The sequence below is a fragment of the Carassius gibelio genome, chromosome A7 (assembly GCF_023724105.1).
Source record: "Carassius gibelio isolate Cgi1373 ecotype wild population from Czech Republic chromosome A7, carGib1.2-hapl.c, whole genome shotgun sequence".
In the NCBI taxonomy this organism is placed as follows: domain Eukaryota; kingdom Metazoa; phylum Chordata; class Actinopteri; order Cypriniformes; family Cyprinidae; genus Carassius; species Carassius gibelio.
The window spans coordinates 958,996-973,017 of record NC_068377.1 but is presented as its reverse complement, the minus strand read 5'-3'; the positions used below and the strand labels follow the sequence as shown (position 1 = coordinate 973,017).

General features: G+C 37.6%; 1 protein-coding gene across 39 annotated transcripts in view; it reads left to right on the top strand.

Moving 5' to 3' along the window:
* The window catches only part of LOC128017574 (receptor-type tyrosine-protein phosphatase delta), a 294,348-nt gene that overhangs the window by 134,321 nt on the left and 146,005 nt on the right, over positions 1-14,022 (top strand). For all 39 annotated transcript variants that reach the window (XM_052602980.1, XM_052602992.1, XM_052602991.1 and 36 more), the window contains one exon: positions 12,196-12,233. The gene's annotated coding sequence lies outside the window, so the exon portion shown is untranslated. The remainder of the gene's footprint in view (positions 1-12,195; positions 12,234-14,022) is intronic.

Genomic DNA, 14,022 nt, shown 5'->3' with positions numbered 1-14,022 from the left:
CACCTAATATTCTATGTCAGAGCAGGTCCATGTTTTATTCCCTCTCCTGTTTAATGTCTACCGATTTCCTTAAAATCTTCTAAGGATCAGTAAACACAACGAGCTGCAGAACGGGGCGCTGCTTTTGACTGAACGGCCCCTCGGGGACACATTCAAAGAGGCCCTCGTAACAAAGTCAAAGGAAATTGATTTGCACATTGTCTGTTAACAGGCTTTCATGGACTCGCTGGTAATGGCTCGGCTGGAGAAACGCTGTCCTAGATATGAATTTAGTTGAGCAAAAAAAATGAAAATGGAGTTTGATGGTGTATTGTAGATCCATGTCGTGATAATCACTGTCCAGGATCCGACTCAGAGGTCTTTCTCTCTGATCTCAGCCCAGCGGTATAATGTGTGTGTGTGTGTGTGTGTGTGTGTGTGTTTTCAGAAATGGAAATGTGCTGCAGGGAACGTTTGTTCCACTTAATACAATTCCGACATGAATTTCATGATAAGTTGTTATGAACAGTCTTTTATAATACACATTTCTGTCTTAAATTGCTTTTGTTACCAAGATGAGAAATGTGGAAGTTTGTGAAGGAGTCTAAATTATATGCAGCACTATGAGTACTATTAGGACTGTGTGTGTGTGTGTGATAGCAATTCCATTTTCTGTGACAACTATAATACATATTAGTGTGATGAGCAAATGCAGGTCATTAAGCAGCAGGCTTTATGGCTAGAGTTCAGTGTGGGTGACGCTAGTAACACATTCACAGCAGATGTCCTCTCGCTCTCATTTCTCGGTTTCACACTCTTTGTTGTGTGTTTCTGTTTTTTTTTTTTTTTTCATAGCTTCCTGTATCACTCAGTTTCCTCTTTATCTCAGTTTCTTATTTTTCTCAACTCCCTGCGACTCCTAGCGTCATGTGTTCCTCTCTTTCCCATTGTTTCCTGCTTCTCTTAGCTTCCTGTCTCTCTCAAATGATCCATTTCTTTGTTTCCTGTTTCTCTCAATGTACCATTCATCTTAGCTTCCTGTGTCACGTAGTTTCCTATTTCTCTCCACTTCCTGTTACTCTTAGTTTCCTGTTTATCTCTTTTGTTTCTTAGTTTCCTGTCTCATTTAGTTTTCTGTCTCTTTTCGCCTCCTATCTCTGTCAACTTCCTGTTTCTATACTTTCTGGTTATCTCAAATTCGTATTTCCTGTTACTCACAGGTTCCTGTCTCTCTCGATTTCCTGTTTCTCCCACTTTTCTGTATACATCTCAGCTTCTCGTCCTGTTTATGTTAACTTTTTGCTCATTTAGCTTCCTTTCTTTCTTTTTCCTGTCTGTCTCTGTTAGCTTCTCGTCTGGATCAGGTCAGGTCTAATGTTAATTAAGACATAATCATCAATAGCTGAATCTTCTGAACACAACGAGATATAAAGAGAGACAGGAAATGGTGCTGAATTATGCAAGATGAGTTTCTGTCAGAAAGAGCTTCACGTTCTCTGGAGTTCTATGGGTTCTGACAGGAGCAGGCTTCCAGTCAGCTTCTCTCATCTCCAGATCTGATTTCTGAAGCGTTTCAGACCACCGTCGTAATGAGGTACCTGTATCAGGGATAAACGAGGTCAGCCTGAAGGGCTTTACGCGGGAGGTTGATTATGAATAATGGCAGATACTATTAAAAATACGAGATGGCAAATGTGTGGTGTTTGAGAAAAACAGATCTGAATCGAGATTCTCAGAAGGAACCGTTTGCATCTGTAGCTGGTCGAGCTGAAGTCACGTAGCGCTGACAGATGTTTTCCTGCGATGGTCTTGTGATGAACATCTGAGTGAAGTGGTGTTTTTTCTTTTTTCTGAATGGTTGATCTTGTTTTAACTGGTTTATTCACAAAAAAGCACTAAAGTGCACCTGCTGTGTGACTATAAGACCACAGGCGAAACAAATACCACATCAATATCTTTCATCACATTGTTGCTTTTATATTTACAAGCTTCAGTATTTTGAACACTTCATGCCTGTGTGTTTCTTAGTGTTAGTTACAGATGATAGAAGTAAAGCTACTGACTAACTTATGCAATAGCCACAATATTAGCGTTAGACATGCAGAACGGTGTGTGTGTGTGTGTGTGTGTGTGTGTGTGTGTGTGTGTGTGTGTTGTGCTCACTTAAGAGGAAACATTGCATCTGTTTCTGACAGCTGTGTCAGTGATGCAAACACACACTGGCCACGCTCACAAACACCCGTCTGTCTCCATTGTGTGTCTGACGCTCAAGATTCACTCCAGACACAGAACACAGGAGCCACTAACAGCAGCTTTCACCATTCTCCAGTGCAATTCACACAATGAGCAACAAAACATCTCCAATCTGATCCAGAGAAGAAATAATAACAATAATAGTAATGCGAATAATCTTAACGGGTCCTGCACTCTATGCAAATGAAGGCAATCACCTCCCTCGTCAAGCTTGGGTAATTGCGCCCTCTTTAATTTCATGAATAAATATCAGATTCTGAAGCGAGCGCGTCCGCCCCTCCGCTGGAATAATAAGTGTGTGGTGTTTCTCTCGGCACAGGATCAGCTCACGACAGCAGCACGGGACAGAAGATATCCCCCTCATGTTTGCACTGCCATGCCTTCTGCACTTCCACATCTGGGGGATACTTTTATCAAAAACGACAGACGTTTCTCAGCTCGTGTGCTGTGAGCTACTGTTTCAGGCATGTGTAGATCATATTAGCTCAGGTTTATCACAGTTGTGTTGCCATCAATTGTGTTTTAAATCACTTTGACAATATTATTATGATTCGTATAGAATGTACAAATATTTTGGTACATTTATCTTACCCTGACCATATTACCATAATACCATTACCATAATACCGTTACTATAATACCATTACCATAATACCATTACCGTAATACCATTACTATAATACCATTACCCTAATACCATTACCACAATACCATTACCGTAATACCATTACTATAATACCATTACCATAATACCATTACCACAATACCATTACCGTAATACCATTACTATAATACCATTACCCTAATACCATTACCACAATACCATTACCGTAATACCATTACTATAATACCATTACCATAATACCATTACCACAATACCATTACCGTAATACCATTACTATAATACCATTACCGTAATACCATTACCACAATACCATTACCGTAATACCATTACTATAATACCATTACCATAATACCATTACCACAATACCATTACCGTAATACCATTACTATAATACCATTACCGTAATACCATTATCGTAAAACCATTACTATAATACCATTACCGCAATACCATTACCGTAATATCATTACTATAATACCATTACCGTAATACCATTACTATAATACCATTACCGTAATACCATTACTATAATATCATTACCTTAATACCATTACCAAACCAAGTCACATAGATTTTTCAATGTTATTTTTTTTTTTTATTTATTTTTTTTAAGATCTTATTTTGTACATTTTCTGTTTTAATTTTAAATTAATTTAGTTGTGTGGTTTATAGAAATTTCTAGTAATAGGATTTAGTTGAGAGGTTTAACTAAAATTAGCCTTGGGTATGAGCTGAAATCAAGTTTATTTTATTTAAATATATATTTAATTTACTTGTTTATTTGTAGATGTAAAAAAAATAATTGTTTTTGGTTTTCTTTTCTTTTTTATGATTACTTTGCCAACACTAAATTATTAATATTAAATTAATTTCCACAAACTATTTTTGAGATGTTTTTTATTTCAATTATGTAGAGAATTATATGATTAATCATGATACAATTTGAATTGTGTTGTGAATTTAGACATAATTTTTCTTACAAGCAAACAAACAAATAAATAGTTCATTCATGTCTTGTTTTAAGGGAGATGCTGCTTTCTTCCTTGTGATATGTGAATATAACCCTGTGAGACACGTCCAGAAGCTCCCAGTGTGGTCCTGCTGGTGTTACAGTGGAAACACATGTGATGCAGACGGATAGAAAGCAGGATTCACTTCACTTTTTAATTCACCACATCCACTCCACTCCATCAAATTCTCGTAAACCTAATTAAACCATGTCTCCGTGTTTCAAGCCCCCGCGTGTAATTGCTCACATTCACGTCATGTTTGGACTGTAATATAAAGCCCTCAGAAGCTCTTCTGATCAGGCCAGAGCTGTGCGGATGCTGGAGCTGTACTTTATTAAGTCTAAATGAATGTAAAGCTATAAATAACCACAGATGCTCCTCTGATCTCAGCTGTTTCCTAACACACTTGATTTCCCCGCACTTTGAGCGTCTTCAGAGCTTCATTGTGCTGAATATTTACCGGAAACTTCCACACGGATGGGTCGGCACACGAGAGCCTGGAGTTACTCGTCTTTGTGTGTCTTGTGCTCTAATTCCCTCCTCGCTGGCGTTCTAATCGTAACAGAAGCGGGCAGATCAAACAGCTGTGTGACACATCAAGTTCTCAACACGGTCAGAAGTTCTGGAATTAATGCGCCGGAGATCACGCAAGCATTGTTCAGCATCTGTGCTGTCACATCAGACTGAACACAGACGGCCAAACTTACATCAACCATCTCTAGAGCAGCGTCAGTCTCACTGGAGACACTCGTGTGAACGTCAGACGCAGATTCATATAGATGAGCACAATCACACAAGCAAGTCTTTTTCTGAATAACAGCACGATTGCACTGATGTTTACTGGACTGTTGTATGAACTCAGTAAGAAGTTATTATTAGGTGAACTCACATGTAAAACACTTTTGACAGTGAAATCTAAGCAGCACACAGTGTTTAATTACTGAATGAATCCACATTTTTTTTATTAATTGGTTGAGGGAATAATTCACTTAAGCATTTGTAAAGACATTCACTTTATTTGTTCCTAAATAAATCAGCTTAAATAAATGCCTTTAATGAATGATTTAGTGACAGTTTAGATTAAATTAAAAAGTATAATTTAGTATTTTTTCTTTTTTTTTATCAATTTCTATATCATTGTATTTGGTTAGTAAACACTTCCTATAGTGTCTTATCGTAATTTATTATCAATTATTACACGTGTTAATGTGATATAAAACATGGCATTTACAGTAGAAAAAAAAACTATCACTTAAAAAAGATAAAAATGTCCCTGAAATCAATTTTAGGAGCAAATTCAGAACAGTTTAATTCTGTATTAATGTCAAATGACCTGTGTCTACTGTAAATATCTGCAGTGTAATAATAATAATAATAATAATAATAAAACAAACACCTGATGTGTTTTGTCATGATGCTGTGGTCAGTGATTCGTAAAAGCAATAAGCTGCAGTGTTACTATGGTTTTACTACAGTTAATGGGCTTTCTGACAACACCCCGGTAAAATCACAGTAATGCACAATGTCAAAGGACTTATTGCTTCAGTACATACAGACTATGTGTGTGTGTGTGTGTGTGTGTGTGTGTGTTTTCCATATTCCTGGATTTGACCTTCTTGCTCCGAAACAGCAGATATGATTCATGTTGTTCATTTCATTTTGTGTGTGTAATTAGGGTCACACACTTGTGTATTATTTCTGTATGAATGTTTGAAGATGAGGTTGTTTGTGTGTGTGTGTGTGTGTGTGTGTGTGTGTGTGTTCAGAGCAGGTGAGATGTGTGTGTGTGTGTCGTTTCAGTGTATTGTGGAGTTATTAGTATTCTGAATAGCTTTGCTCATTTGTTCATGTGCACATGTTTCCCTGCGGATAGAAGGTCTGTGCGTTTGCTCTTATTAGCATTTGTTTATTTCTTTCATGAAGTTTGACTTCCACCGTTTGTCATCATGTAAAAAGCACCATCGTAATATAGAGGCGACATGGACACACACACACACACACACACACACACCTGTGGACACTGAAGGTCGCGCTCGACTCCTGCAGGTCAGTGAAACGGCATGCGTTGACTCGGGGAGTCTGGTTGTTTTTAGTCAATGACAAACCCAAATGATTTGCCCCCATAACAACACAAACATCCCATAATAACCCAGTGACCTCTGTAGGTCTTTGGTAATTTAGAAATACATGCTCACATTAGGTGTTATTGTATTTATTAATGTTCTAAATTATCTTTTCTTATTATTCTCAGTTTTCAATTTAAAATGTTGTACACACACACACACACACACACACACACACACACACACACACACACACACACACACATATATATATATATATATATATATATATATATATATATATATATATATATATATATAGCCAAAACCTATTTTTTTCAAAACGTAATTCACATTATTTGACAATTAATCTCTTGACATATGGGGTCAATAAATTAATACGTGGTTATTAAAAGAATGCACGCTACACCTCTGTTTATCGATTTGCACTGGCTACCAATAGCTGCTCGTATAAAATTCATGGCATTAATGTTTGCCTACAAAACCACCACTAACTCTGCACCTTTTTACCTAAATCCATTACTTCAGAATTATGTGTTTCTAGAAGCTTGCGTTCTGCAAGTGAACGTCGCTTGATTGTACCATCCCAAAGAAGCACAAAATCACTTTCACAGACTTTTACATTAACTGTTCCCTCCTGGTGGAATGACCTTCCCAACTCAATCCCAGCAGCTGAGTCCTTAGCCATCTTCAATAAACATCTAAAACACATCTCTTCCATCTTTATTTGACCATCTAACTCTAGAGCTTTTTTTTCTATTTTAATTCTACTTTATCTATTTATCCTCAATAGCTTTCTATCTTTTCTATCCTATCTACTTGTTTATTCTATGAACTCCATCCTGAACTCCATCTTCATTCCATACACACATACATATATATATATATTCAAATCAAACAAGCAAACACAGGCTACATAGAATAATGTATTATTTTTGGTGCAAAATATCCTTGACTAATATAATAAATAGAAATCAGCAGGGAAGAAAAGGATTTTAAATGTACACTATGCCTCCTTTATTGTCACAAGCTGCCTAAACACTGGTATCAGAGATTCTCATGTGCAGAAGTGGATAATGGCATCTTGTCATGTCTGAAGCACAGAGCCAAAGCTGATGTATTTGGTGAAAGAGTCTGTTTGGGAGCGCGTGGGGAGGTTTTCATGACTCGACCCCCCGCTGCACAGCCACTTATTCTGAGGAAGAGTGCTGTTTCTCCCGGCACACACACACACACACATGTTCACATCCAGATCATCTGAATTTCTAAATTTCCGCTTCCACCATGTGTAATTTCCACATGACTGGAGCAGCATCTCAGAACGAGCAGAGATGTTATTCCACAATGTTACAGCCGATCTGCTCCTGACACAGTGTGTGTGTGTGTGTGTGTGTGTGTGTGTAAAAACATTAATTCAGCAACATAAGATGTAACATAACCTAATGTGACTATGTAAATAAATAGTGAGAATTTTGGGAACTTATTATTTGGTTAATTGCTACAAATTAACTGGGGGGGAGCACATTTGATAATATTTTGCTGTCAAAATACATGAAAAGTCCTATGATATTTATTAGATTTATTATACAGTTTTCTCACCATATAAACAGGACTTATTACTTTACAAAGCAGCATGTTCTTAATTTGATACATTTACTGCTGCAATGAAAATGTATCAAGTGATTTGTTTTTCTTTAATGAAGGGGTTCATATGAGAATAAATTTATGAGCAAAAATATTTATTTGAATACAAAAAGGTTTATTCATAATTCATTATATATATATATATATATATATATATATATATATATAATACAGTAGATTTTTTTATATTTATTATTTAACTATATTTAGTCACTATATATTAACATTTACATTTAGACATTAAGCAGACTCTTTTATCCAAAGCGACTTACAAATAAGGACAATAGAAACAATCAAAATCGTTTGAGCCTCTTTGGGATGAACAATAATGTGTTCACGTGCAGAACGCCAGCTTCTAGAGGCATTTAATTCTGAAATAATGAATATAGGTAAATGGGTGTAGTGCAATTGGTTTTTTTTTTAGGCAAACGTTAATTTACTTGAAATTAACTACAGCTATTGGTAGCCATTATTGTAATGGTGATTAATTAAATGCACAATATGTAAGTTTTTCTTTCTTTTTCTTTTTTTTTTATAATAAAAACAACAACACTAGAACAGTGTTATATTTTGCTGACTTGTGTTATGGGATTATTTTCCCGCCAAATGTATTGCAGTCACAGAGCGAAAAATAATAAGCATATATAAAATATGTAAACACACGTGTAAAATAATAACTCACAAAACCGAAAAACAAATGCAATTTTTTAAAATAACAAACAGCACAGTCATGGATTGCAGAAAACTAAAACATGAATTCAACATTTTCCAAATCGCAAACAAAATCAGGTTTCCTGCTCGTGTTATTTTTATGTGTGTGCTTGTGGTCTTTTCCCCTTTGCTCTTGTTTCCACGTTCTGCGCTTGTGTTTGTAAAAGTTGCAGTTTGAGTTTCATGTAAATCAGGGCGGGCTTTAGTGTCATCATTGGCTGCAAGTTCTAGATTGACAGCTGCTCCTCTAGCCAATCAGTTCAAGGGGGAGTGACGTCACTCCAATGCGACTCGTGGCTGCTGTGGCAGGGCTGCGTTCAGCCCCGACAAAACGTTGCACAACATTTTTTAAACAGAAACGGTGATGTGTTGAACACACTGTTCTGATGACGCAAGAGTTGCAACTATGGCAGCTGAGAAGGCCATTCTTTGTGTTCTTTGTGTTTCGTCCCTTATTCAGACTAAAACACATCTATTTAGCCTCACATACTGACTTTATTTGTAGTTCATACGGTTTTAATACCCTGTATTTTCTTTCTCATTTTTAGGAAAAATACTTAATTACCATTGTTTATTTCAAATGTCATACACTTGCAATGAAGCTAAACATATAAACAACTACATCATTATGTTGATATCCTATATTTTTACAATAAAACTTACGACAAACATGTCTACTAATATCCTCAGTTGTTGCGTATTCCGAGCTGCAACGAACACATTTGTACATTATTTTCCTTGAAGCCATTGTGCGAGTTCACTTTAATACCGCGTGCTTTATATACATATTGCTGCTGATTGGACTGCAGTTCTGACACACCCACCAAACAAGAGAAAACGCATCTCAAACTCTCAGAGTGCAATGTATACACTCAAATGAAAAAAATTAAATAGAAAACATATGCTAGCATGGATGATTTACATTGTGTGAAATACACAATTTGCATTGTTTAATATGTATTTCAGTTCAATAAAATAAAAAATAAAAACTACATTTAAAATTTTTATTTAACTAAAGTGGGCATGCTGAGATCTGTGTTGTATTTTTTCCACTGTAACTGACAGATTCCTGCTGAAAAATAAATAAATAAAGTCATTCCGGGAAATGGGACGGGATTTCCGCTTAGTTTTTTTCGTGGGATTGGGACGGGACGGATCTTTTTTCACGGGAGTGGGACGGGGGATATTTGAAAATCCATTCCCTTGTCACCGTCACCCTCTACTTCACACATCTGCCACAGCAGCCACGAGTCGCATTGGAGTGACGTCACTCCCCCTTGGACTGATTGGCTAGAGGAGCTGTCAATCTAGAATTTGCAGCCAATGGTGATGCTGAAGCCTGCCCTGATTTACATGAAACTCCAACTGCAACTTTTAGAAACGCAAGCGCAGAACGTGGAAACAAGAGCAAAGGGGAAAAAACAACAAGCACACAAAGAAAAATGACATGAACAGGAAACCTGATTTTGTTTGAGATTTGAAAAAATGTTGAATTCATGTTTCAGTTTTGTGCAATATATTTTAAATGCGTTTACATTTTTGATTTACGCTTATTATTTTTCGATCCATGACTGCGCTTTTTATTATTTAAAAAAACTGCATTTGTTTTTCGGCTTTGTGCGTTATTATTTTACACGTGTTTTTAAATATTTGATCTTTGCTTGTTATTTTTCGCTCTGTGACTGCAATACATTTGGCGGGAAAATAATCCCATATTGTGTACTTACATTATCCCAAATGTGTCGAAGAATGTTTAAATCCAGAGAAATAAGCAGTTTTAACTAGTGACACGGACCGTGTCCATTGTGTCACCTGCCAATGACGTCATATCCCCTCGAAAACATGGCAGCACCAAAATCGCTCTAATATGTTGTGCGTTTTCATAGACTGGTGACGACCGCACAGAAGAGCATTATAATGTATCTAGTATGATAAAACAGCGCTGCTTTACCCCACATACTCTTGACCGGAAGGTCAGAAGCGGTCGACTGTGACATAATAAAAGCTCCGCTGCTTTCGGGCCGCGTGTCAAACTCGTTCAACAGCCTCGTTTCACTTCGATGGCTTTCAGTCTCACTCTGCTTTATTCTACTATGCTAATAGTATAACCAAAATACCAATAATAAACAGAAAAAATAGTAATTATAATGACAAATATATTTAGCAACAATCACATTTATAAAAAAAAATAATAATTCCTATTGTTCCATCCCCAAATCTAAGATTTCAAAAAGTGATACGTAAATTTAAGGTATTTTTATTACCTGAATTTGGAAAAAAAATAAATATTTGCACACATACTCATCTAATGTAAATCACAAATGCGTGTGAAGTGTTTGCACCGTTAAGCAATTACCAGCCTTTTAGCACAGCGTTTTACCGTTGAAATGATCTTCTGCCCTCGACACTGAACACACTGAAGCTGCTCCTGGACGATTGTCTGCTTGTGAGCGTAATGGACTTTAACTGGATGCAACGTTTCGTGGGACTCCAGAACCAATGGAGAGAGTGTTGAGGAGTCCTGCAAGCAAAGCGTCTTCAGAGTTTAATGAGGACCCAGGGGACGACAGCAGTGAGCTGTAAAACTTAGCGCTGTTCGTACGACACACACACGGATGGAGGAACACACACTGAGCAGAAGCTGTGCCACGAACCAGCAGGTGGAGCCTGTGCTCATATTCTCCATTTTGATTGGCTGACGGCTTTGTCAGTCATCAGTGCGGGGCTGAACAGACAGAGTGTTGAAATTATATCCACACAGAAGATCAACACTGATTACACAATACGTTTTAACCCTTTTTTCTGTTCATTTACGCAACAATAATGTTTTGGAGGCCTAATAACACAAACTTTTAAAAAAGTTCATGTTTTTGAAATGATACTGTTACCATCTCCACGCAAACTATAAAAAAATGTGAATTAGTGAAAAGTGTGATGTCATGCACGTGCACAGATGTTCAGTCTATAGGAATGTGTATGTGTGCGGGTGCGTAGTGTTTCTTTACTAAGTGACATCACCACCTACTGGCCTGGCATGAATAATACATACGTTTTTTTATTTTATTTTTTTTATTTGAAAATTTTCACTCATAAATTGAAGTGAATTACAAAGAAATGGCAAGTAACGCATTGAAGTAAACATGACATTTTGAAGCACAGTGACTGATAATTTTAAGAATATTAATTTTAACTTTCACAATGTGTATTTATTCAGTGAGATAAATATAATTATGTTGGGTTGGCATTAACTGGATTCTGTACATCTGAATAATGAGTGGAATTTATTTGAACTGAGTTATATTGGGTTGAGAAGAGATGAATTCAGTCAGGAGAAGTTTGTTGGGTTGAGATGTTCATTTCAGTTGGTTTTCTGTTGGGTTCAGTTGAATTTATTCATTTGGTGGACTCATTTATCCAAGATGATTCGTAATTAGTTGGGTTGAACTGAATTTAATAAATCTGTGTTGGTTTGAGCTGAATTTTGAAAGCTGAACTAGAAAAGTTGAGTTGAGTTAAGCTGGGTTGACTTTCTTTACTGCCGCTCAGTCTTGTGTCGCAGCCGCTGATAGAAAGACTTCTGCTCTGATGAACGTCCTGCATCGCTGATCGCTCACAGTCTCATAGAAACCCATAGAAATCTCCTTCTTTCTTTCTCCGAATGAATCAACGGTTTTCCCCGATTGTCAGCTGTCCAATAATCTCTGACCTTTCGGTTCAATTACTCTCCAAACGAATGCTTCCCACACTGAGCCGCCGCTGATGGTGTGATGAACTTTACAGCGGTGTGTTTCCCTCCGCTGACTGATTCCTGAGATTAGACTGATGGGACGAGCGAGGCGCTTTCGTGTGTGTTTGTGTGGTTTTAAACTGAACTGCTTTTGTTTTTCAGCTCCTGAGTCCTCCGGATCTTCACCAGGGCTTTCAGAGGTAACGTACCGTGTCTTCTGTGTGTGTGTGCATGTGTAAGCGTGTTCGGCGGCGGCCGACCTGCTGACGGAGGGCAGGTGTAGCGCCTCAGCAGCAGAACCGTCTCACACACACACACACACACACACACACACACACACACACACACACACACACACACACACACTGTCTAGTTTGCTGATTGTGAAATCATTGTGCTGAGCCTTTGTTCTCTCTAAATCTTGAGCATCCAATCAGAACCGCCGCTGAGCTGTGACTGACAGTGATGAATGCCCGCCCCGATCCAATCAGCTCTGTTAGCACGAGCAAAGCATGCTGGGAGCATCTCGACAGAGTCGCTGGCACGTCATTAATACAAACTCTGAGGAAACAAACAAAGGCAAACTGAAGTGTTTTATCCACCTACAGCACGATCCATCAGTGCAGAGAAACTCGCTCAGACATCAGCTCATTCTTCACATGGCTGGCAGACAGCGTGTGTGCGTGTGTGTTTGTGAGTGTGTGAGTGTGTGTGTGTGTCCAAGCTTCGCTCACAATGATTTTGCCTGTGAAGAGAAATGAAAATTGCAGAAAGACAAATCAGAGTTGCAGGAAACATCTCCCAAGTTTCCTTCCATGTGTGATTTGCCAAAGCTTTCTTTATTCACCAGAGCAGCTAAACACTAACTGAACTACATCATTGAAATATTGAGACCAGGGATAGACAGCATGGGTCCTGATGAGTTTAGCTCCCATCCTGCAAAGAAGCCTCACTTGTCTGTAACCTCCGTTATCCTGAAGACCTGTATTAGCTTGTTCAGGTGTGTTCGATCAGGGCTAGAGCTAAACTCTGCAGGACCAACGCTGAATCTGCTCCAGCATAGTTTAAAAAAATTGTAGTGATTTTTAAAGAATATGTTTTAATTGGTTGAATTTGCATTGCATTTATTTATTTACTTGTTTTAATAATGTTATGTAATAATTAATTACGTTAATAAATTAGTTAATAATGCAATATCTCATAAAACAGTGGAAGACATGATGAGACATTGGTGCAGGTTTCTGAGGACATTTTCAAAATGTGAAAGTGTGTATCCTCTTACATTTAAAGAAACATTGACAAGTAAATGTTAACAAACTGCTTACTGTTTGAAAAGTGTGTATGAATCCGTCCAATCGAATCATGTTTGGATTTCTATTTCATGACGTGGTACACTGGTTCAGAAGAAGCTTGATCTTTCAGTCCTGTCAATCATCCCTCCACCTCCCCATCTCCACCTCTCTTTCTCTGTGTTCTACTGTAATGAGCACAGCAAGCCACGCTCGTTTAGCTTTAACTATTAAGACTGGATGGGCAGGCGAACTGGAGAACTGATTTCAACAGGTTTATTAGGGTTAGTAGGATTAGGGGCAGGTTGGGATTAGTTTGGTTAGGTTTGGTTTAGATTTAGTTAGGGTTAGGTTTGTGTAGGATTAGATTAGATTTGAATGGGTTTAGTTAGGGTTTAGGTTATATTTGGTTAGGGTTAGTTATGATTAGGTTTAAGTTAGGTTTGGTTATATTGATCTAGGGTTAGGGTTTAGTTTTGTCAAGTTTAGTTTAGGTTTGATTTGATTTGTTAGGGTTAGGTTTGTTTTGGTTTGGTTTAGGTTAGGGTTGAAATAAAATACAGGATTAAAATAAAAAGTATCATCACCTCACCATTGTGAGTATGAGGTGTCCTCACTAACCTAGTCAAACGTGTGTGTGTGTGTGTTTTAGGGGCTCATAATCATAGACTTCCCTGCTACATCAGCTCATGTTAGACAC